The sequence below is a fragment of the Bos javanicus genome, chromosome 7 (genome assembly GCF_032452875.1).
Source record: "Bos javanicus breed banteng chromosome 7, ARS-OSU_banteng_1.0, whole genome shotgun sequence".
Taxonomy (NCBI): domain Eukaryota; kingdom Metazoa; phylum Chordata; class Mammalia; order Artiodactyla; family Bovidae; genus Bos; species Bos javanicus.
This window is the reverse complement of record NC_083874.1, coordinates 83189143-83211000: the sequence shown is the minus strand read 5'-3', so window position 1 is coordinate 83211000 and position 21858 is coordinate 83189143. Positions and strand designations below refer to the sequence as shown.

The 21858-nt window shown below is 40.1% G+C and overlaps 1 protein-coding gene across 1 annotated transcript in view; it reads left to right on the top strand.

The window, feature by feature from the left end:
• The first annotated feature begins 1171 nt into the window (after window positions 1–1171).
• Window positions 1172–21858, top strand: part of HAPLN1 (hyaluronan and proteoglycan link protein 1) — an 81319-nt gene continuing 60632 nt past the window's right edge. Inside the window, exon 1 of the mRNA XM_061424337.1 lies at window positions 1172–1440. The gene's annotated coding sequence lies outside the window, so the exon portion shown is untranslated. The remainder of the gene's footprint in view (window positions 1441–21858) is intronic.

Sequence of the window (21858 nt, the reverse complement as noted above, 5' to 3'; positions counted from 1 at the left end):
GCAGCGGTCGTGAAGAGCCCGCAGCTCAGCCTGCGCCTCCTAAGCCCGCGGGCGAGAGACGGGAGCGCAGCCGCGATCCCCGGGACGCCTCCGAGCGCCCAGCGCCCCTGGTGCCCTGGCACCCCAAGCTCTAAAGCGAAATGGCCTGCGTCTCGCCTCCTCCCTGGCTAGGGGCCTCTCGGGCTTGTTTGCTTGTCCTCATCCCCGGGCCAGCCCCGCTCCCTCCTCCCGGCGGCTGCAACAGCCGTTTGCTTCCTGCGGTGTGTTTCTTTTTTTCCCCGCTCCTAGGCTCCATCAAAGGTGGCTCTGTTATTGAAATATGAAGCCGTTTCCTCTCCAAAACCCTTGGTTACTCAAGGCGGGAATCAATGGACCTATATACTGTCCCAGAAGTTATAAATAAATGCCTGTTTGTTCAGGAGGCGTTTTCCCGCGTGTCCTAGCATCTTCCCCAGTGGTTATTTTAGGGGTGCTTGCGCGCGCGCCTGTCTCCATGTATGCGCGCGCGCGCTCTGTACCCATCTGGTTCTAATCCTGGGTATGGATCCATAAGCCAACTCCACCCATCCTGTCTGCCCTTCGCATTCTTCACTCTATAAATAAACCCAGGTTCTTTGAGCTTTGTCACTCAAGGATACAATAGCAGTTGTTTGTTAAAGGAGAATTAAATTCAGTATAAATACTGCGTCCAGTAAACAAGAAAGCATACTTCTGGCAGTGTGGGTGAAAGGGCACCTTACATTTTGGAAGATTTATCCGCTGTTGTCATAATTACCTGTCTACCTGATTACCCTGGATATACCTTGGGGAGAGGGAGACGGGAAAGCGAGGACCTCTCCTACTTTTGGATCTTCATTTTAAGCAGAGGCTAAGAAACAAAGTCAAAATTCACTGTCCTGGCTTGTCTGCCTCACCCCGCTGCCCCATGATCATTCCACAGCCCCTTGCCCCATCCCCTCTGGAAGACCCAGGAGGTGTGCAGTGGCGGGGGCTTGTGGTTGTAGTTCCCGCTTTGCCTGAACCCCTGAGCGGGTAACTCCGGGATCTGAGCAGAGGGAAAGTCATCTAAGAGGCTGCTGTTCCAGAAGGTCTGGGCACAGAGCTGCCCCTCCCTTCCTCCCTGAAGTTTGCATGAAGCGCACGTTAGGCTGTAATTAGGGGATCTGGGAGGAGAACTTTCCTGGTGACGCTGCTTTGCTTTTCTTCTGCTCTTGGTGAGAAAGTGCCTCCTTCTTCCCAGGAGCAGGACCTCTGCCATCCAGCGCCACAAAGAGACATTCTGCGCGGCACACGCACACACACACACACACTCACACACGCACACACACTTGCCCAGAGACAAACTTAAGGTGAGGGGAAAGAGCGCTGGCTTCACTTGATCTCCAGGCTCCAACTTCAGCAGGACTTGAGAGCATCTGAACTCCTGGATTTTAGGACAAGGTAAAAATCCCATTTTTTTTTTTTTTTTTTACTCTTTGGGTTAAGCCTTGATTCCTTTAAGATTTCAGATAGCAATACATATCATAATTTATGTATACATTAAAATAACTTTTCTTAATTTTCTTTTGAGTTTGACATGACATCTCAACTTTTTTTTTTTTTAAAGATTCATATTGTTAGATAAAATACTGTTCAGCAGTAAACAAGCTCAGTCTAGACTGGGGCAAGGAGGAAGTCCAGTATCCCAGATTTCGCTGATGCTACTATAATCTGGTGGATGCATGGTTTCCAAGTGGCAGTTTTCCATGTGTATTTCAACAAGCATTTTTATAACACCTGAAAAAAAAGGATAGTATAGGCTGAAGGAAATGCTGAGGAATGGCAATGTCCATTCCAGATTTATGAGTTTTCTTTTAGAGACTATGTAAGTTTATGTGAAAAAGAAAGTTATTGTAATCACATAGGTAATATCTGTTAGAGTGACAGTCTTTGAGATGTTACTGATTTTGGTCCAGGCTTCTCAACTTAATTGTGAAAGTAAGATCACAGAACTATGATGCTTTTTGTATATAGAATGATTTTGGTGGACAATTTTAATACACTGAAAAAAATTCCTTTTAAGTCGTGGTTGGTAAGGTTACTTTTAAAAGTTGCTTAAATGAATGATTTGTGTGAGACTGTTTACCACCCTAAGTAAATCTGAACTCTCTGGGGTTGAAATGAAGTTGTTTTCTTCCATTGACTATGACTGTTGTGTTCCAAATAAGATGGTTTATTATTTTGAAAATAAGTTATTTTATTTTCATTTACCCCTGGAAAAATACACAAAGTGGCCAGTACTTCGGGAGTTTTTAGTATGGAAAGTGTTCCTGTACACGTTCCAGTGTGATGTCATAAAATCAAACATACTGGCTGGCTTCTTGGAAGCTAACGGTTCTTAAGAAATAAAGCCTGAGAATTAATTTCTACATGAAATGTAATATTTATTCATTGCAAACGTAGTTTCTGGTAACCATTTCTATTTGATTATTTCAGTGTACTAAATTTGCAATCATTTTACACACACTTCAGCGACTTCAATATTTTAATGGAATCATAAAATGGGAATATTGTTTTACCAAACATACATCATAGTCATTCTCTTTGGATAACTTTTAGTTTGATGTGTCTTAAGTTCACTTCCATTACTTTTATGAATAAAGAAGTTTTTCTTTCATTCAATAAAATAGAAACTTTGCCAAAGGTGGTTGGGCATTTATTTAAACCTTAGTCTTCAGTCACTTGGGGCTATCTGTTCTTGATAATTTCATTTTTAAGTGAAGAGAATAGCTATATATTTTGGTAATCTCTTCACAAAATTGGAAACAGATTAAAAATGGGAAAACTAGATAAGAACTAATTCTGTTTAAACATAACTTAATGAGCAAGAGAAAACCAACAAGCTCCAGACCACTGGTCTCCAAAGAGAAAGTACCCAGAGGCCAGTATTCCAAAGGGGAGTGTTCAGTGGGCCTGGGCTTTCTATCAGAAACAAGCAAGAAGAGAACATGGTGTTCTTATAAAGTGAGCCATTTATTGTCTGCTAGGCCCTGAATCTCAGAGGAATGACTGACACTGTAATTTAGAAGAACTGAAGATACTTTCACAGAGAAGAATCAATTCATTATATCCCTAGTGGTTTCACTGCCTTTTCCTTCCTTTGGGAGCCGGTAACACATCCAGGATAAATACATTCGGCGAACGAAGATGCTTTATGAATAGATGGTCTACTAAACAGTCCTGCCTTTTAGCATCTTGGGTGTGGAATGTTGGTATTTTCTGAGTAGTTGAAGAAGTCTTTGACTCTTAAGGTAGCACAGCCCTTGGTCTTTGTAAAGATGAACAAGAGGCATATTCAGGAAATAACTCCCTTTTTTGGAACACCCTAATACTGGTTTTCTTTTCATTTCCTTCTGAACCATGCATGTCTTATTTTCCAGATTACAGTTTAAAAATAATGGTATTCACAGCCAGTTAAAATTCCAGCGAAATGCAGAGCAAATTTGAAAACACTTTTGCATTGTCGTCTTCTGTTGCCTCTAGTTAATTTTCCAACCTCCTGTATTCATTATCAGTAGCCATAGTACTTAGCCTATGATATTTAAATGTATTTAGTCTGTTAAGTAAAAGTAACAATATGTTGTTGGGGTAAAATGGACAGGGATGGAAACTTAAATGTTCTTAGGATTGTAATCAATAGTGTTTAAGGAGGATTACAGGAAACAGCTGGTTAAACAAATATTAAGTGTAGAGTGGATGCTATGGTATAAATTAATAATGCAGCTCTTTATTTACACTATGAATGGGAGGGTCTGTGATGGTTCCATGTGGGAAGCGTAGTCCCTGTCTGCCACCTAGTGGACAAATTGAAGAACGCTTTCTCACCAGCCTCTTGGTAAAAAATTCTGAGTTCCATTCAGTTGACATTGAACACCAACTGCAGGCCATACGTTGGGGTAGGTGCTCAGAGTAAAAAATACAGCAAGTGACTTTTGCATAATTTAAAAATTAAGGCATCACTTAACAGTTGATTAAACTCCTGGTGGTTGCATTAAAAATTAGTTTACTCTTTACTGGGTAATATCATCAACTTTCTGCCTCCTTGAGGATAACAGTAACTCACTTCTAATCACAAAAGAGTCAGACCTGACTTAACAACTGAACAACAACTCATCGCTAATACAGGATTTGTCTTCTGCAGAGATGTCATGACCTCGCTTAAAAAAAGAGTGGGGAGAGTTTGAATCTTGAATGACTTTCCTACATGGAAAATTTACTGTTACTAATTTTAAGTGGATAAATAATAATTAGCTTAAAAGGTTAGCACACAGATACTAGCACATATTCTTTAGATTTTTTTTTTCATTTAAGTATAAGAGTAAAAATTGCTTTGGGTAGTGAGGTAAGTTTTACAAAATATTGCTCTCAGGGACTAATAATCAGCATGTAGAACAACTTTATACCTGTTATTCATATGTAGTTTTGAAGCAGGAACATTGTTTCTATTAAGTTGATATGATAGATTAAAATCTTAAGAACAATTAGAATGAAAGCCACTGTTGGAAAGAAGCATCAGGAATCATAGGAGATTGATCCATCAGAATATTGCACTGAGACTTTTGAAAAACTTTGCTCCAGGAGATATATGAATTATTACTCCAAATGGCTGTTTGCAAGATATATGACTTAATGGCAACAGTGTTCAGCACATCAGCATTAATCAAGCCAAGTTCTGAAATTCAGATTGGAAGGGAAAAAATGCCTCGGTTGGGGGAAACCATGATTAATTTGTTGCTTGCTGAGCTCTGGAGGTGTAATCCACAGATCGAGTTAGGCCTGCTGGTGTGGAATGGAAGTTTCCTGTTTAGGGAACTTTGGTTTTGTGTACAGCAACGAGACCTACGCTGTGAAAGGAGAGCTGCTCATTAAGTCTGTCTTCATTAATGCCACAAAATTATAGCCTGACTTGATTGGAGGTAATGGCTGGAATCAACATCAACAATCATGTAAAATAAAGCATATTATCTTAATTTTTATGTCCAATGAGTTATTATCCACCAGAAACACAGCATTCTGTTAACAATTTCATCTGATCATCCTTGTGATTTAGCATGAATCGTAGACTCATTCTAGTGAGAGATTGCCTAAAAAGTCAGAGGTCCTCAAAGTGGAAATTTAGTCATGGATTGGAAAACTGTTACAAGAAGTTTTAATGATTTCAGGTGACCTGATACTAGATAAGAAGAAACTACAAGAGAGAATCAGCCAAGCTTTCTGAAATGTGCTAATATTACTAGGTTCTTGGCTGTATTGCAGTGGTTCCACATAATGGCTTTTTCCAGTAATGGAGACCTGAAGCGGGGCTTGCTGGGCCTGAAAAGTTCTTAACTATGTTCAGACTAAAACCAGGATTTGTTTAAAATAGCAAATGTTGCTCAAGTATTTTGAGCTTCTATTAATTGTTTTATAGTTAGATAGGGGAGTGGTATCTGAGATGGGGGTATTGCTAGAGGGCCAGGAGGCTATTTGTAAAGTAAAGCAAAACAAAAACAAACAAATCAAACTCAGAATTTTCCAGAAAACTTAGAAAAATTACTATGTCCCAGTCTTGCAAGGGCAACAGAAATTTCCCATTTTGTTCAACCTAGCTTAACCCAAAGAGAACAAAATTGACTTCATTTGTTCCTATACTCCAGTCACTATATTCCAATTCCATTTACTGTATCAAATAAAATCCAATTAAGCTAATAACATTCAAGTATTTGTATGGTAAATCTGGATTTTCCACAACTTTTCACAAAGTTTTATGCATAATGTTTCAGCTTAGTCTCTACCTACTTGATGTGAATTTTCCTCATTTTTGACTCAACTGTTTGGAATTTGGGGATCACCCCCAATCGATCATTCCTGCATTCATTTGTTCGTTCAACAAAAACTTATTGAACACTTGCTATTTGCCAGGCACCGTGCTAGCGCCACATGCTAGCCTCTTTACTCTATCGATACCAGAAAATTGATACTACAAAAAATCCAAAATTCCACACTGAGGATAATGAATGGAAAGCACTGCGAGATCCTAATGTATATTTTGAGCAACAGAAGCAATCAAAATGTCCTCACCTCATAGTTTTCGTATTAGGAGAATTTTGAGCAGGCATCTTTAAAATCATTTTCCCTTGTTTGCCATCTCCTAGCTAAGTAAGAGCCTTGTTTCTTGGTTGTGTGGGCACAGATGGGCCTGAGAAGGCAGCTCTGACACTCCAGAACCCCAGGAGAGTAAGGGTCCCAATAATCTGTCTCTTTGGTTGGGCCGGAAAAGCAAAGGTTCATTTGCACACTGTTGCTGTCCACCAGTTTGGAACTAAAATTCAGCATGAGCACAGAATGATTTAATGCTTACCATTTGCACCAGGCTCAATGCTAGGTGCTACAGTCATTGGCTCAAGGAGTTCATAATCCGGTGGAGAAGACAGACGGACACACCTCATGAATCACAAGTAAAATGTGCCAAGTAGCTGAAGTTGGGCTTCCTAGTCTCCTAGGTCTCTTTCCTTGGCACTTATCCTAACTTTCCACCCAGCCTCTACCTCCTAAACTTAGCCCCTTGCTCTCTGCCCCCCACCCCCAGGGAATCTGATACTTCTCTGTTTATTGATTTCTTGACTGACTGATTACACCCAAGTGTGAATGAGTTTCACTCATGCATTTACATTTCAAGCCTTTTATCTCTGTAAAGTAAATGTTTTGTTTTCTGTGGAAAGAATTTCAAGCATCTGGGGGCCTTCCCATCCTTACACCACAGTGTGTAATTAAGCTGATTCAGGCCTCCATGGTCTTCAATCTCTGTTATCCCCATTCCATATGTGAGGCCAGAGAGATTCCCTCAAGGCCTGTTTCTAGAAACACACAGGATCTTGGGTCCAGTTAACCCCTGGCCTGATCAACCTGTCCTTCCACCCTCCCCTCAGTGCTTTGCCCGGACACAAACTCCCCTCCCCCGTTGCAAGGGGCATCATGACCCCTCCTTTTGAACCTTCCTGTTCTCTTTGCTTGAGTCCTCTTAGCCCTTAACTACCAAGCTTGGGTGGCTGCCTCTGGACAGGTAAACCACTTATAGCTTCTCATGTTCTGTTGTTTGAGCCCTTATGTCACCCCAAATACAGCGACGGAGCAGTGAGAATCCACATATGTGGTCCAGAACTCCTCTGAGTCAAGTTACTGAAGGAGGAAGACAGGGATAGGCTATAAGACAAGGACAGGTATCAGCCATCACGTTGACAAAATGGATCAAAGCCAGCATCTTTCTAAAATGTATGCTGAGATACTTTCCAATGGATTTTGAGAAATTTCAACATCAATGCTGATTATAGATTCTGGAAAACTACTTGGAAATAAAACTGAAAATTTGCCTTGGCTTTTTAAAAGTAACACCGATCAGAATCATTTGTTTAAATATTTCCCATTTTATAGTTGATATAGGGCATAAGGGTAGTCATGTTATTAGTTGTTTCAGATTTATTTACGTTTTTCTTAATTATACTCCTCTGATTACGCCACCACTGATGCTCCTGTAAGATACTGGGCTGGTCTTATAAAGATGTGTTCATCACTTTTTAAATTGCTAGGACTAATGACCCAGATTGAAAGACTTTGTTTCCTTCCCCTTCTTCCCTGCAGTCTAGAGGAATGTGACCTTTGACCTGCATTATTCATCTCGCTGGAGGATATGAATGCCTAAGGTTCAGTGTTGATGTTGTTCTGCTGTTGTTGTTCAGTCACTGAGTTGTGTCTGACTCTTTGCAACCCCATGGACTGCAGCATGCCAATGGCCTGCAGCATGCCAGGCTCGGAGTTTGCTCAAACTCATGTCCATTGAGTCAGTGATGCCATCCAACCATCTCATCCTCTGTCGCCTCCTTCTCCTGTTGCCCTCAATCTTTCCGGCATCAGGGTCTTTTCCAGTGAGTCAGTTCTTCGCATCAGGTGGCCAAAGTATTGGAGCTTCAGCTTCAGCATCAGTCCTTCCAAAGAACACCCAGAACTGATCTCCTTTAGAATGAATTAACTCTATCTAAAAATCACTTCTATTATTCTTTATTCTCACTTCCCATTTTATTTATCTGATAATTGTATTATGTAATTTTGTGTTTCATGTCTTTTTCTTTCACTAAAATGGAGGCTCCATGAAAGGCCAAAACTTGATCTTTCTTACAAATGATACATCCCATCTTTGAACACAGACATAATTAACAAGCACTCATTAAATATTTCCTGGGAAGAAATTTGAAGAGAAATACAAATGGGCATTTAAAATACCAATTGCGAGAGAGATGACTACTAGTTATTTACGTCTTGAATTGGATATGAAAAGAGTGTTTGGTAGAAAAAGACTGAGAAACTCAGATTATTTATAATATTTCTCATTATGGAGAAATGGTTTGATCTCCTTACAGCTCAGGGACTCTCAAGAATCTTCTGCAGAACGTTCAGTGGGCGCCTTATAAATGCTTCCAGTTGTTTCCATCAGTGCCTAGCACTGTGCTGAATGGGAAGCTTGAGGGGTTTCCCTGCCTTCTCTTCCAAGTGTCTGTATTTCAGACATCTGAACACCTCCCAACCCCAGGCCATTCTCTGACTCTGCCTGTGTTTCCTTATCAGTCTTATTCTTACCTTTTAATGCCATTAAAATCGTAAACTCTTCTCAGATTTAAAAATATAATTATTGGTATAAAATAATGTAAATAAAATTAATTGATAATTTTAATAAATTTCTAAAGTTAAGGCAATTGAGGCTGGAGGAAGGAAATGAGTTTAGAAAGGACATGGAACAGTAGACACACGATCTAGTAAGGATACTCTGATTGGATGGGGGACAGAGTTGAGATTGTGTGAATGTCTGAAGGGCAGAGGAGAACAGGAAGAGAACTGCAATTAACTAAGATTGGGAATAAACGAAGAATAAAATTTTCTGGAAGTAAACTGTAAGTCTAATTTAGGAAGTGCTCATGGGACAGCCAGGAATTCATATCAGTTAAATGTACATACTTAGGCAGAGCAGAGAAGTCATGGCTGGAATAGATATTTGGAAGTCTTGAGTATTAAAATGATAGTTGAAGATCACACAGAAGAGAAAGGAGATCATTCTAGGGAGGAACAAAGGGAGAAACAGTTGATCAAGGACCAAAACCCGGGGTGGGGGGGTGCAGAATGGTAAGAATGACTTTGCCATGATTTGTACACGATTTTTACTTTTATTTTATCAACGATAAATGGCTACCAAGATGAATTACATCAGTGTCTTATTAATCCTTATACTCACAGTCTCAGTCAGTCCTCTGCACACAGAAGGTGCCAGGCATGCTTGTTGATTAAACAAAATTAAAATGGCCTTTCCGAGCCTTCATGCTCTAATGACAGATTTTCATAATGATAACCCTGAATGTGGGTAAGACCCCAAAATGTCTGAATTGCAGTTATTTATTCAATTTTGTCCAAAACTGAGCTAGCTTTAAATATATGTTGTCGTGTTTTGTTGTTTGAAAATCAGTAATCAATGTGTGGTGTAGATGGTAATTCACCAGAGTGCTTGATTAACCCTAGCCCATGTTGTTTAGCTTAACATATAAATGAGTTCACCACAGAATGCAGCCTAGTTCAAGTCCATTTATGATTCTTTTCCTTGGTCCTGAAGACATCTGAATAGTAGGTCAGATTTGGAGCCCAGAATCCTGGATTTCTCCACAGCTTGCTTTCCCCCCACCCCCCAATTCTTCTCCCTCTTATTGCTCCCTACTTGGGGTACCATGTAAAATATAATGAGGAATTGACTAATTTTTAGTATACATATGTCCCAAATATTGTATGGTACCATACTTATATTAAAGAGATTACTTGCTGTTTAGCTGAAGTTCAAATTTAACCGGGTATCCTGTACTATCCATTGGCTAAATCAGATAACCATACCTACCTCCATTTGTGTTGCTATAGCTAGAATATGGCAAACAAGAGTTTCTTCATGAGATTTCTGAATGCTTTCCTCCCAAAGGCCAATGAATGAAGTTACTAAGTGTATGTTCACTAGTGAGATAAATGTATTAAAAAGATACTATAAATAAAATTATCTAACTACAATATACCAATCAAAATGCAAATTTATAAGACAATTATAGCTAGTGTATGATATACCGTGTGTGCTTAGTCACTCAGTCATGTCCAACTCTTTGTGGCCCTGTGGACTGTAACCTGCCAGACTCCTCTGTCCATGGGGATTCTCCAGGCAAGAATACTGGAGTGGGTTACCACGTCCTCTTCCAGGGGATCTTCCAAGACCCAGGGATCAAACCCAGGTCTCCTACCTTGCAGGTGGATTCTTTACCATCTGAGCCATCAGGGAAGCCATATGAACAGCTATCTTAAGAATGCCCATAAATGTATATCAGTGATCATGTCTTTTGTTGTTAAGTCACTAGGTTGCATCCAACTCTTTCATGACCCCATGGACTTTTGTAGCCCACCAGGCTTGTTCATGGGATTTCCCAGGCACGAATACTGGAGTGGGTTACCATTTCCTTCTCCAGGGGATCTTTGCCACTCAGGGATCGAACCCATGTCTCCTGCATTACAGATGGACTTTTTAAGCACTGAGCCACCAGGGAATAGGGACATCATGTGTCTTAATCTGTTTAAAATATTTAAAAATAATGTACATATTTAAAAATAAAACTTTTTAATTTTCACATCTTCCAATTGGCAATAATGATAAAACAAATAATTACTTTTAAATTAAAAGGCATACATTTAGAAACATTTATATAATGTAGTGGCACTAGTGGTAAAGAGCTCACCTGCCAAGGCAGGAGACATGAGAGACCCAGGTTTAATTCCTGGGTAGAGAAGATCCCCTGGAGGCTGCCATGGAAACCCTCTCCAGGATTCTTGCCTGGAGAATCCCTTGGACAGAGGAACCTGGCGGGTTACAGTCCATAGTGTCGCACAGAGTCGGACACGACTGAAGCGGCTTAGCATGCACGCATTTATAATGTCCAATGGCTATAAACTCTTAAATGTTCTACCTGCAGAATATCTGGTAGGAATCTTTCCCCGTGTTAATTATGTATCATAGTGTAGTTGTGCTGCCACCTTGTGGCGCTTTGAGGTATGACTCAATTGAACTCGGTCCATTAATACCTTATACCAGATTGACAAATTGGTCAGTGTTAAAATTGTTTCTCACGTGATTAATATTTTTCATTTCACACACAAATACCACATACTTTAATACCAAGAAAAAGCCCTCAAGCAAATGTTTTCTAGGAATTTAATGTATTATCTGCAGATTAGTATATCATTTGAGATAATCACTAAATTATAAGTCAATTAGTACTATACTGATTTATGTATTATGGGTGAGTATAGGTTGTATCTGCCCAAATGTTTGATCTACTTGATCTTTAAACCTGAATTCCTATAAATTCCTTGAACTCAATATGTCCAAAATTAAACTAATTATCTCCCTTCTTCCACGCCTGTTCCATATAATCTCTATATAAATACCAAGACATTTCATTTATTATACAAACAAGGACACTTTTGAAAGTGAAACGGGGTGAAACTTTGCAATTACTTCAGCAAAACAGGTATAAACCAAGACTGTCTCAAGAAAACCGGTCTTCTTATATATAAATAATCATCATCAAATCCCAGTCACCCAAAATAGGAAATCTGGAGTCCCAGACTCTGTTTCATCAAATTGTCCTGGGACCTCCATTGCACACTTCTCCGTTTCTTCTACCTACTTCTTCCCTTTCATCTTCACTTGCTTCTCCACTGTCCGTCACTCTCGCCAACGTTCTCCTTAGCCTTGTCCTATTGTCTGCAGAGGGACCCACCAGCCCCAAATCCTTTTTCAGGATACATCTAACAGTCGACTTCCTCTGCAGCTGCTCCAAACTGCTGGGAACTGATGGGCAAACTCATATCACCCTGTAGAACGCAGCCACTGAACGACTTCATGGTGTCTGACTTCAGCCGGATCATTAATGCTATGTGGCTGTTCTACCATATTGCTTGAAAGTTTTTGCTTTTTCCCTACAGCAGATATCCAAGCCCCCCTGATTGGCACTAAAAAGAGAAACCATCTGTAAAGAACCCTCTCCCTGTCTTGCCACCAAAACGATCTCCTGACTTTTCCCTTCTGATAGGAAAAAACGGGAAAGGATCTCTCTACCTAGCTTCTAAGCATCTCAGGCAGACCTTGCCCCTTGAGCTCTAGATCCTGAATCCTCCAGTCTTCAGATGTTTGCTATCGTGCGTGCTGTGTACCAAGTCTCTGCAGTCCTATCCAATTCTTTGAAACCCTATGGACTGTAGCCCACCAGGCTCCTCTGTCCATAGGATTCTCCAGGCAAGAATACTGGAGTGGGTTGTCATGCCCTCCTTCAGGGGATCTTCCCAAACCAGGGATTGAACCTGGGTCTCCTGCATTGGCAGGTGGGTGGTTTTTTTGTTTTGTTTCATTTTTTTACCATTAGTGCCACCTGGGAAGCCCCCATATTTGCTATTAATTAGGCTATTTTTTTTTTTTTTGAAGATTCCCTGGAGGAGGACATGGCAACCCACTCCAGTATTCTTGCCTGGAGAATCCCATGGACAGAAGAGCCTGGCAGTCCTTCCAGGCGCAGAGTTGGACACGACTGAAGCGACTTAGGATGCACGCAGGCTTTTTTTTTTTTTTCTCTTGTATCCCTCAACCTCTCCCCCTTTGGTTATATCTTCCTATTGGTATTTTATCATGGTCATATCTTTTTGGCCTAAACTTAGAAAACATGCCCTAGTCTCACATGCATCCTATCTACCCATCTTTCTCCTCCTCAGAGCCAGACTTCACAAACTCCCTCTGCTCATTGTCCACCCCTTCACCCGTCCACTCCTCAGCCCACCACAACCTGCTTTCTCCCTTCATTCCACCGAAACGCTCACCAGGGTCACCAATGATTTGCTTGTTTTCGGTATGTTTTCTTAGTCGCATTTCATTCTGGTGACCATGTTCCCCTCGCCATGATCTCTACCCTTAGTTTTGTGACAATGCACTCCCCTGGTTACCACAGACTTCTTTTCCAACTTCATCTCGGCCTGTTCCAGGCTTCCAAGGGCCCACCTGCTTCCTGGCAGCTCTGTGCTCTGATAGCTTCGGCCCGAGGCGCCCCACCCTGACCTCCACCTCCTCCCTGTCCCTTTCATCTATTCCTCCCTGTGACACCACTGCCACCTGTGTGCAGATGACATCCAGAGCTGTATATTTGGCCCAGAACTTTCTCCTGAATGTACAGACCACAAGCCTCTCACAGCTAGGAAGTCAGCCTGCCATCTCAACTGCACTAATCCCAAGTCAACTCTTTTTCTCCTAAATTTGAACTTCCCTCAATTTTATCTAGTTTAGTAAATGGCACCATTTTTTCTTCTTTCAGTTTTCAAAAACAGAAACATGGGAATCATCATGTAGACTCTAGCCCATAAAAATCTCTTGGATATATACACCTGTTTTTAAAAGTCTCCATTGGTGGTGGTGGTGGTGGTTTAGTCGCTAAGTCGTCCAACTCTTGGGACCCCATGAACTGTAGCCCTCCAGGCTCCTCTGTCCATGGGATTTTTCAGGCTGTGGTGGATTGCCATTTCCTTCTCCAGGGGATCTTCCTGACCCTGGGTCTCCTGCATTGCAGGCAGACTCTTTACCAACTGAGCTATGAAGGAAGCCCACTAAAATCTCTATTGTGAGTGAGTGAGTGAGTGAGTGAAGTCGCTCAGTCGTGTCTGACTCTTTGTGACCCCATGGACTATAGCCTACCAGGCTCCTCTGTCCATGGGATTTTCCAGGCAATAGTCCTGGAGTAGATTGCCATTTCCTTAGTAAAAGCCTTATCCCTAATTGCCATCTTGTCTTCTTACATGCCTGTAAATCTTACCCATTGGTCTCTGCATCTCTAGTCTTGCTGCTTTCTAATGCATTCTCCCATGCTTCCCTTACCAGTCTCATCTCTCATCTAGCAGTGAATCCCACACCCCAGTTGACAGGATCAAATGACCAGAAAAATGAAGACAGTAGAAATGGATCAATAGCTCTAAATATTAGAGTTATCAGATGCAGATTTTATGTTTCTTTTAAGAAATTGGGTCTGAAGAATTTTAGCAAAGAACTGGAAACTACTGAAAATGATTCATGTAGAAACTCTAGAACTGGGAAAATGTAATAACCAAAATTAAGAACTCAATACATGAGTTTACAAAATAATTTAGACACACTGAGGAGATGATTAATAAACTGGAAAGTAGTTCTGAAAAAATAACCAGACAGAGACATTATAGAAAAAGGATGAAAGATCCTGAAGGGAAGAAAAGTGTAAAACGTATATGGGGTATAGACTGGTGTCCCAGCAGGAGGTCAGCAAATAGGGCAGAAACAATCTTTTCCAAAGAATAGCTTGTGACTATCCCTGTCAGGGATTCAAGGAGCACTACAAAGCCCAACAGGATAAAACCAGAAAATAAAGAAATAAAAAAACTTACAGCCAGGCATGGTACAGAAAAACTGCTGACAGAAACAAAGAGAATATTAAAAGCTTCAGAAACAAAAGACTTTAGATAGACTAACAAGTAGCGAAATTAGCGAGTTGGAAATTTTGCTTCTCTTTTCACTTTAGGAAAATGCCCAAAAGCAGTGGTTTGGCTTGATCATATTCTGGGTGGATCTCATGCTCAGCCTACTTTCTCTGAGACAAAGTCTTCAAGCCTAGAGAGATACCACCTGGTGACTCGATTCCTGCAGTCTGTGTTCAGATGCTGTACAGTTCTGTTGCTACCTAAGAAAATTCTGGAAGCAATTTGGGAGGCTCCTATCTATCTGTATCACTATATAATATTATTTTAGATTATAAAGAAGAAATAAATATGACTGAGAAGTTGATTTAAACCATATAAATATATATATATATATATATTCAGCAAAGTGATCGGTTATACACATATGCGTTCTTTTTCATATTCTTTTCCTTTGTGGTTTATCACACGATATTGAATACAGTTCCATGCACTACATAGTCGGACCTCATTGTTTATCCATCCTATGTATAACATATAATAGTTTGCATCTGCTAAACCCAAACTCCCAGTCCTTCCCTCCCCAACCCGCCTCCCCCCTTGGCAACCACAAGTCTGTCCTCTATGTCTGTAAGCCTGTTTCTGTCTTGTAGATAAGTTCATTTATGTTATATTTTAGATGCTGCAAATTAGTGATATCATATGGCATTTGTCTTTCTCTTTCTGACTCACTCCACTTGATATGATAACCTCTAGATCGGTCCATGTTGCTTCAAACGGCATGATTTCATTCTTTTTGACGTATGTCAGGCATTTTACAACCTTATACCTATTTGTTTAAGGCACTGAAAGACAGGTCTTGACAGCCAAAGTAAATACAGATTTGTCACAAAGATTCTGATTAATTAAAAGCTCCAGAATATTTCTCTTCTCTTCTCAGATATTGGAGTTCTATCTACTCCTCTAATTCTTTGCTTGGGCCCTCCTTTCAGGCAGGAATCCTGTACCACATTATCCTTCCCACCTGACTTATGACACCCACTATAATCCTTAATATAAGGACTCCTCTAAGCAATCTGACATTGTACTGCTAGCTAGAATTTGTCACTTTTCTCTCAATTTTTCCTTAATTTTTTATTTGCATCATCATTACTTACATACTTTTCTATTTCTTATACTGTATTTCATTGTTGAAATGTCTTTCTTCTTAGTAGATTGTTTATCCATCTGATGTCCTAAAGGGTTCTGACCCGAAAGGTTAGATTGGGAATCAGAGTTCAAAGGACTTAATCGGTTCCAGTGTTCCACCCACTCTAGGAATCCCTTGTGTAATATAACTGACAGATGTTTGTTGATCTGCTTTAACACCTGCAGGGGCAAAAAGCACTGGTATTTCACAGGAAATTCATTTCACTTTTAGAGGACTTACCAAGAAGTTCTTTCTGACATTGCACAAAATTGGCTTCCTTAACTTCCATCCATGTGTTCTCATTTTGCCCTGTGAAGTTACATTGATTAAGTCCAATATCTTCCCCAGTTCATATCTGAGCAATTTATTTCTAAATGCAAAACATTATGTTATGTTCTGTAAAATTTTGTTATTCTGGGCACATTGTTCCAAACTCTGTATATCATTTTATTTCTTCTAGCTTCTTAGCCACATTGCCAGTACTAAGCTTTGAGTCTTGAAATTCTAAAAGAAAAAAAAAAAAAAAACTTCATTTATATTATCATGACTTAAGCAAACCTCTTGATTGATGGTGCTAATGTCCTTGTCACTGGAAAGGTCTCCTTTTATTAAACAAATAGCCAGTGCACCAGAGAAATGGAAAATAAATGTCAGCGCGGAGTCAAAAACCTTTCTTTTGAAAACAGAATGCATTGATCATCTGCACTCTTATCGTAATTTTATTTCATTACGTTGTTACCATTTCAGATAGCAGAATGAAAACAGCATTGTACCATCCCTGAATATCTGTATCCTTAAACTTAGAATATCAAAAACTGAAACCTAGCTTGTCAAATAGTTATGATTAGTGGTAATACACTAATTTCCCAAAGGTAAAATGATATAACTTGAAGAATATGAGATCTAAATGTTAACAGAAAATACAATTTATTGTAGTTGGTATAAAGCAAATGTGATCTTGGGACTTCCCAAGTGGAACAGTGGTAAAGAATCCAACTGCCACTGCAGGAGACGCAGGAGATGCAGGTGTGACCCCTGGGTCGGGAAGATCACCTGGAAGTGGCAACCAGCTCCAGGATTCTAGCCTGGAGATTCCATGGACAGAGGAGGCTACAGATTCATGAGGTCAGAAGAGCTGGATGCGACTGAGCAACTGAGTCTGCACTCAAAATGTGATTATAATTTGCATTACTGTACATTCTTTGAAAAAATGCTCCCCTTCACCCCAGTCCACCCTGCCTGCACCAGTATTGCAATATCCAGGCTAAAGATAAGAAGTCAACAACCTGTGACTCCTGAATAATAATTGTAAATTCTGAATGGTAATGGATTTGCCCTAGGCCAGCAACTGCCACCTCAGACTGATGGAAAGCAAAGGGTCATTCAGAAACGACACATCTGCAATACCTCGAATGTCAGGCTTCCCACTTTAAAAGAAAAATCTTACTTCTACACAGTATAGCAATAGAAAAGTATCATCTTAAGTAAAGTAAAGCATTTGTTTCAACCTAGTAACACAAGAATTCCTAGTTCTGCTCTTGATTTTAAAGTAAACTATAGTTGAATTATGCTCCTGTTATTATCAATATTTCAGTTGACTGTTAATTAAACCTATTATCCTGTACTATGGAGCAGGATTGATTTAGTACTAAATATATTGGGAATTAGTTATTTCTTTGCTTTCACATTATATAACAGAATGTTCCCATGAGTTACAAATCTGAATTTTTCGTGCATGCATGAATAGTGTAAGAAACTTAATTTTGAATGAACTACAAAAATATTTCCCTTCATCTGTACCCTGACATATTATTGGAAATTATCGAAGCCTTTACAAAATGCCTTACAGTGTATTGACTACCTGTGAAGTTGAGGTTTTTATATAATTGCACGTATGCTCTGTGTAATGCCTATGAACCTTTGATTAAGGAAGACTGCTCAGGAGCAGAGCAACGCTTGACACATCCCATAGGATTTCTCCTTGAAGTAAAACAAGGGCATCCTAGGCCTTGATAATTTACAGTTTGAACTGTATATATGCTACTTAAGGACAGCTAGAAAAGTGCTTGTCATTCAGCATGAACAGGCTCTCTGGAAGGCGGTCTAATAACAGTCACCATATAAAGTCATCAAAACAGTTTTAGGACACTCTTGTTAAAAAAGAATCTTCTTCAAGGTTATCTGCCTTTGGTGGTTTCAGTTCAGTCCAGTTCAGTCGCTCAGTCATGTCCGACTCTTTGCGACCCCGTGAACTGCTGCACACCAGGCCTTCCTGTCCATCACCAACTCCCAGGGTCCACCCAAACCCATGTCCAATGAGTCGGTGATGCCATCCAACCATCTCATCTTCTGTCGTCCCCTTCTCCTCCTGCCCTCAATCTTTCCCAGTATCAGGGTCTTTTCCAATGAGTCAGCTCTTCGCATCAGGTGGCCAAAGTATTGGAGTTTCAGCTTCAACATCAGTCCTTCCAATGAATACCCAGGGCTGATCTCCTTTAGGATGGACTGGTTAGATCTCCTTGCAGTCCAAGGGATTTTCAAGAGTCTTCTCCAACACCACAGTTCAAAAGCATCAATTCTTCTCTGCTCAGCTTTCTTTATAGTCCAACTCTCACATGCATACATGACTAGTGGAAAAACCATAGCCTTGACTAGATGGACCTTTATTGACAAAGCAAGGTCTCTGCTTTTTAATATGCTGTCTAGGTTGCTCATAACGTTCCTTCCAAGGAGTAAGCGTCTTTTAATTTCATGGCTACAATCACCATCTGCAGTGATTTGGGAGCCCAAAAAAATGAAGTCAGCCACTGTTTCCATTGATTCCCCATCTATTTGCCATGAAGTGATGGTACTGGATGCCATGATCTTAGTTTTCTGAATGTTGAGCTTTAAGTCAACTTTTTCGTTTTCCTCTTTCACTTTCATCAAGAGGATCTTTTGCTCTTCTTCACTTTCTGCCATAAGGGTGGTGTCATCTGCATATCTGAGGTTATTGATATTTCTCCCAGCAATCTTGAGCCCAGCTTGTGCTTCTCCCAGCCCAGCGTTTCTCATGATGTACTCTGCATATAAGTTAAATAAGCAGGGTGAAAATATATAGCCTTGACGTACTCCTTTTCCTATTTGGAGCCAGTCTGTTGTTCCATGTCCAGTTCTAACTGTTGCTTCCTGACCTGCATACAGGTTTCTCAAGAGGCAGGTCAGGTATTCCCATCTCTTTCAGAATTTTCCACAGTTTATTGTGATCCACACAGTCAAAGGCTTTGGCATAGTCAATAAAGCAGAAACAGATGTTTTTCTGGAACTCTCTTGCTTTTTCGATGATCCAGCGGTTGTTGGCAATTTGATTTCTGGTTCCTCTGCCTTTTCTAAATCCAGCTTGAACATCTGGAAGTTCACGGTTCACCTATTGCTGAAGCCTGGCTTGGAAAATTGGGGCATTACTTTACTAGCATGTGAGATGAGTGCAATTGTGCCATAGTTTGAGCATTCTTTGGCATTGCCTTTCTTTGGGATTGGAATGAAAACTGACCTTTTCCAGTCCTGTGGCCACTGCTGAGCTTTCCAAATTTACTGACATATTGAGTGTAGTACATTTACAGCATCATCTTTTAGGATTTGAAATAGCTCAACTGGAATTTCATCACCTCCACTAGCTTTATTCACAGTGATGCTTTCTAAGGCCCACTTGGCTTCACATTCCAGGATGTCTGGCTCTGGGTGAGTGATCACGATTATCTGGGTCATGAAGATCTTTTTTGTACAGTTCTGTGTATTCTTGCCACCTCTTAATATCTTCTGCTTCTGTTAGGTCCCTACAATTTCTGTCCTTTATCGAGCCCATCTTTGCATGAAATGTTCCCTTGGTATCTCTAAATTTCTTGAAGAGATCTCTAGTCTTTCCCATTCTATTGTTTTCCTCTACTTCTTTGCACTGATCGCCGAGGAAGGTTTTATTATCTCTTCTTGCTATTCTTTGGAACTCTGCATTCAAATGGGTACATCTTGCCTTTTCTCCTTTGCTTTTCGCTTCTCTTCTTTTTACAGCTAGTTGTAAGGCCTCCTCAGACAGCCATTTTGCTTTTTTGCATTTCTTTTCTTGGGGATGGTCTTGATTCCTGTCTCCTGTACAATGTCACGAACCTCCATCCATAGTTCATCAGGCACTCTTTCCACTGTTTCCCCATCTTTTCCATGAAGTGATGGGACCAGATGCCATGATACTCCAAGATAAAATAAAAAGTTGAATAAAATCTCAAAACAAAAAACAAACAAAAAAAATATATCTGACACACATAATAATGTAACATGCAGGTATTAAAATGATGTAAAAGAGAATTTAATGAAACGACAAGATGCCCATTATATACTCAATTTAAAAAATCACTTTTTAAAAGCCATACAATTTGGTTCCATTTCAGCAAAAATGAAAAGCATTTTTGACTAAAATGTTTGGACAAGTATGCAATAAGATGCAACCACAATTAATCACAGTTGGAATTATGGGTGATTACTTTTAACATTTATTAAGGCACAGTCAGTTCAGTTCAGTCACTCAGTCGTATCCGACTCTTTGTGACCCCATGAATCGCAGCACGCCAGGCCTCCCTATCCATCACCAACTCCCAGAGTTTACCCAAACTCATGTCCATCGAGTCAGTGATGCCATCCAACCATCTCATCCTCTGTCGTCCCCTTCTCCTCCTGCCCCCAATCCCTCCCAGCATCAGGGTCTTTTCCAATAAGTCATTTCTTCACATGAGGTGGCCAAAGTATTGGAGTTTCAGCTTCAGCATGAGTCCTTCCAATGAATACCCAGGACTGATCTCCTTTAGGATGGACTGGTTAGATCTCCTTGCAGTCCAAGGGACTCTCAAGAGTCTTCTCCAACATCACAGTTCAAAAGCATCAATTCTTCTGCGCTCAGCTTTCTTCACAGTCCAACTCTCACATCCATACATGACCACTGAAAAAACCAAAGCCTTGACTAGACGGACCTTTATTGGCAAAGTAATATCTTTGCTTTTCAATATACTATCTAGGTTGGTCATAACTTTCCTTCCAAGGAGTAAGCGTCTTTTAATTTCATGGCTGCAATCACCATCTGCAGTGATTTTGGAGCCCCCAAAAAATAGTCTGACACTGTTTCCACTGTTTCCCCATCTATTTCCCATGAAGTGATAGGGCCAGACGCCATGATCTTGGTTTTCTGAATGTTGAGCTTTAAGCCAACTTTTTCACTCTCCTCTTTCACTTTCATCAAGAGGCTTTTTAGTTCCTCTTCACTTTCTGCCATAAGGGTGTTGTCATCTGCATATCTGAGGTTATTGATATTTCTCCAGGCACAATCAACATACAATAAAAAGGACATGTTCAAAATGCACAAAAAATCAGCTTCGTGTGTGTGTATGCCTATAAAACCATCACTACAATTAAGATAATAAAAATGTTCATCACCCAGAAAGTTTTCTATGATCCCTTTGTAATCCTTCCCCTCTCCCTCTTCCTTGTGCACAAATACTTGTCTACTTTCTGTCACTGAAAATTAGTCTGTACTTTCTAGAATTTTATATAAAAAATCATTGTTATATTCTCTTAAAAAAATCTGGCTTCATTCATGCATCATTTGTTTGAACTTGATTCATGTTATTGTGAATAGCAGTAGTTCAGTCCTTTTTATGCTGAATCGTATTTCCATCTGGATACCAGTTTTTTATCCATTCATCTGTTGATGGACATTTAGGGTGTTTCCATTTTAGACCACTACAAATAAAGCAGATGTGAATATTAATGCATAAGTCTTTGTATAGACATATGTCTTCATTTCTCTGGAGTAAACACCTCAGAGTGGAATGCCTGGTATATGGTAGGAATGTTTATGTTTTTATTTAATAAACAGCCAGTTTCCAAAGCGATCGTGCCATTTTACATTCTCTCCAGCAGTGTGTTAGAGAGTTCCAGTTGCTCTATATCCTATCCAACACGTGGGTATGGTTAGTCCTATTAATAAATTTATCTTTTATCAGGTTAGCCTGGATAGAGGTTTATCACTTTTATTGATCTTTTCATGAAACTGTCTTTTGTTTTCATTGATTTTC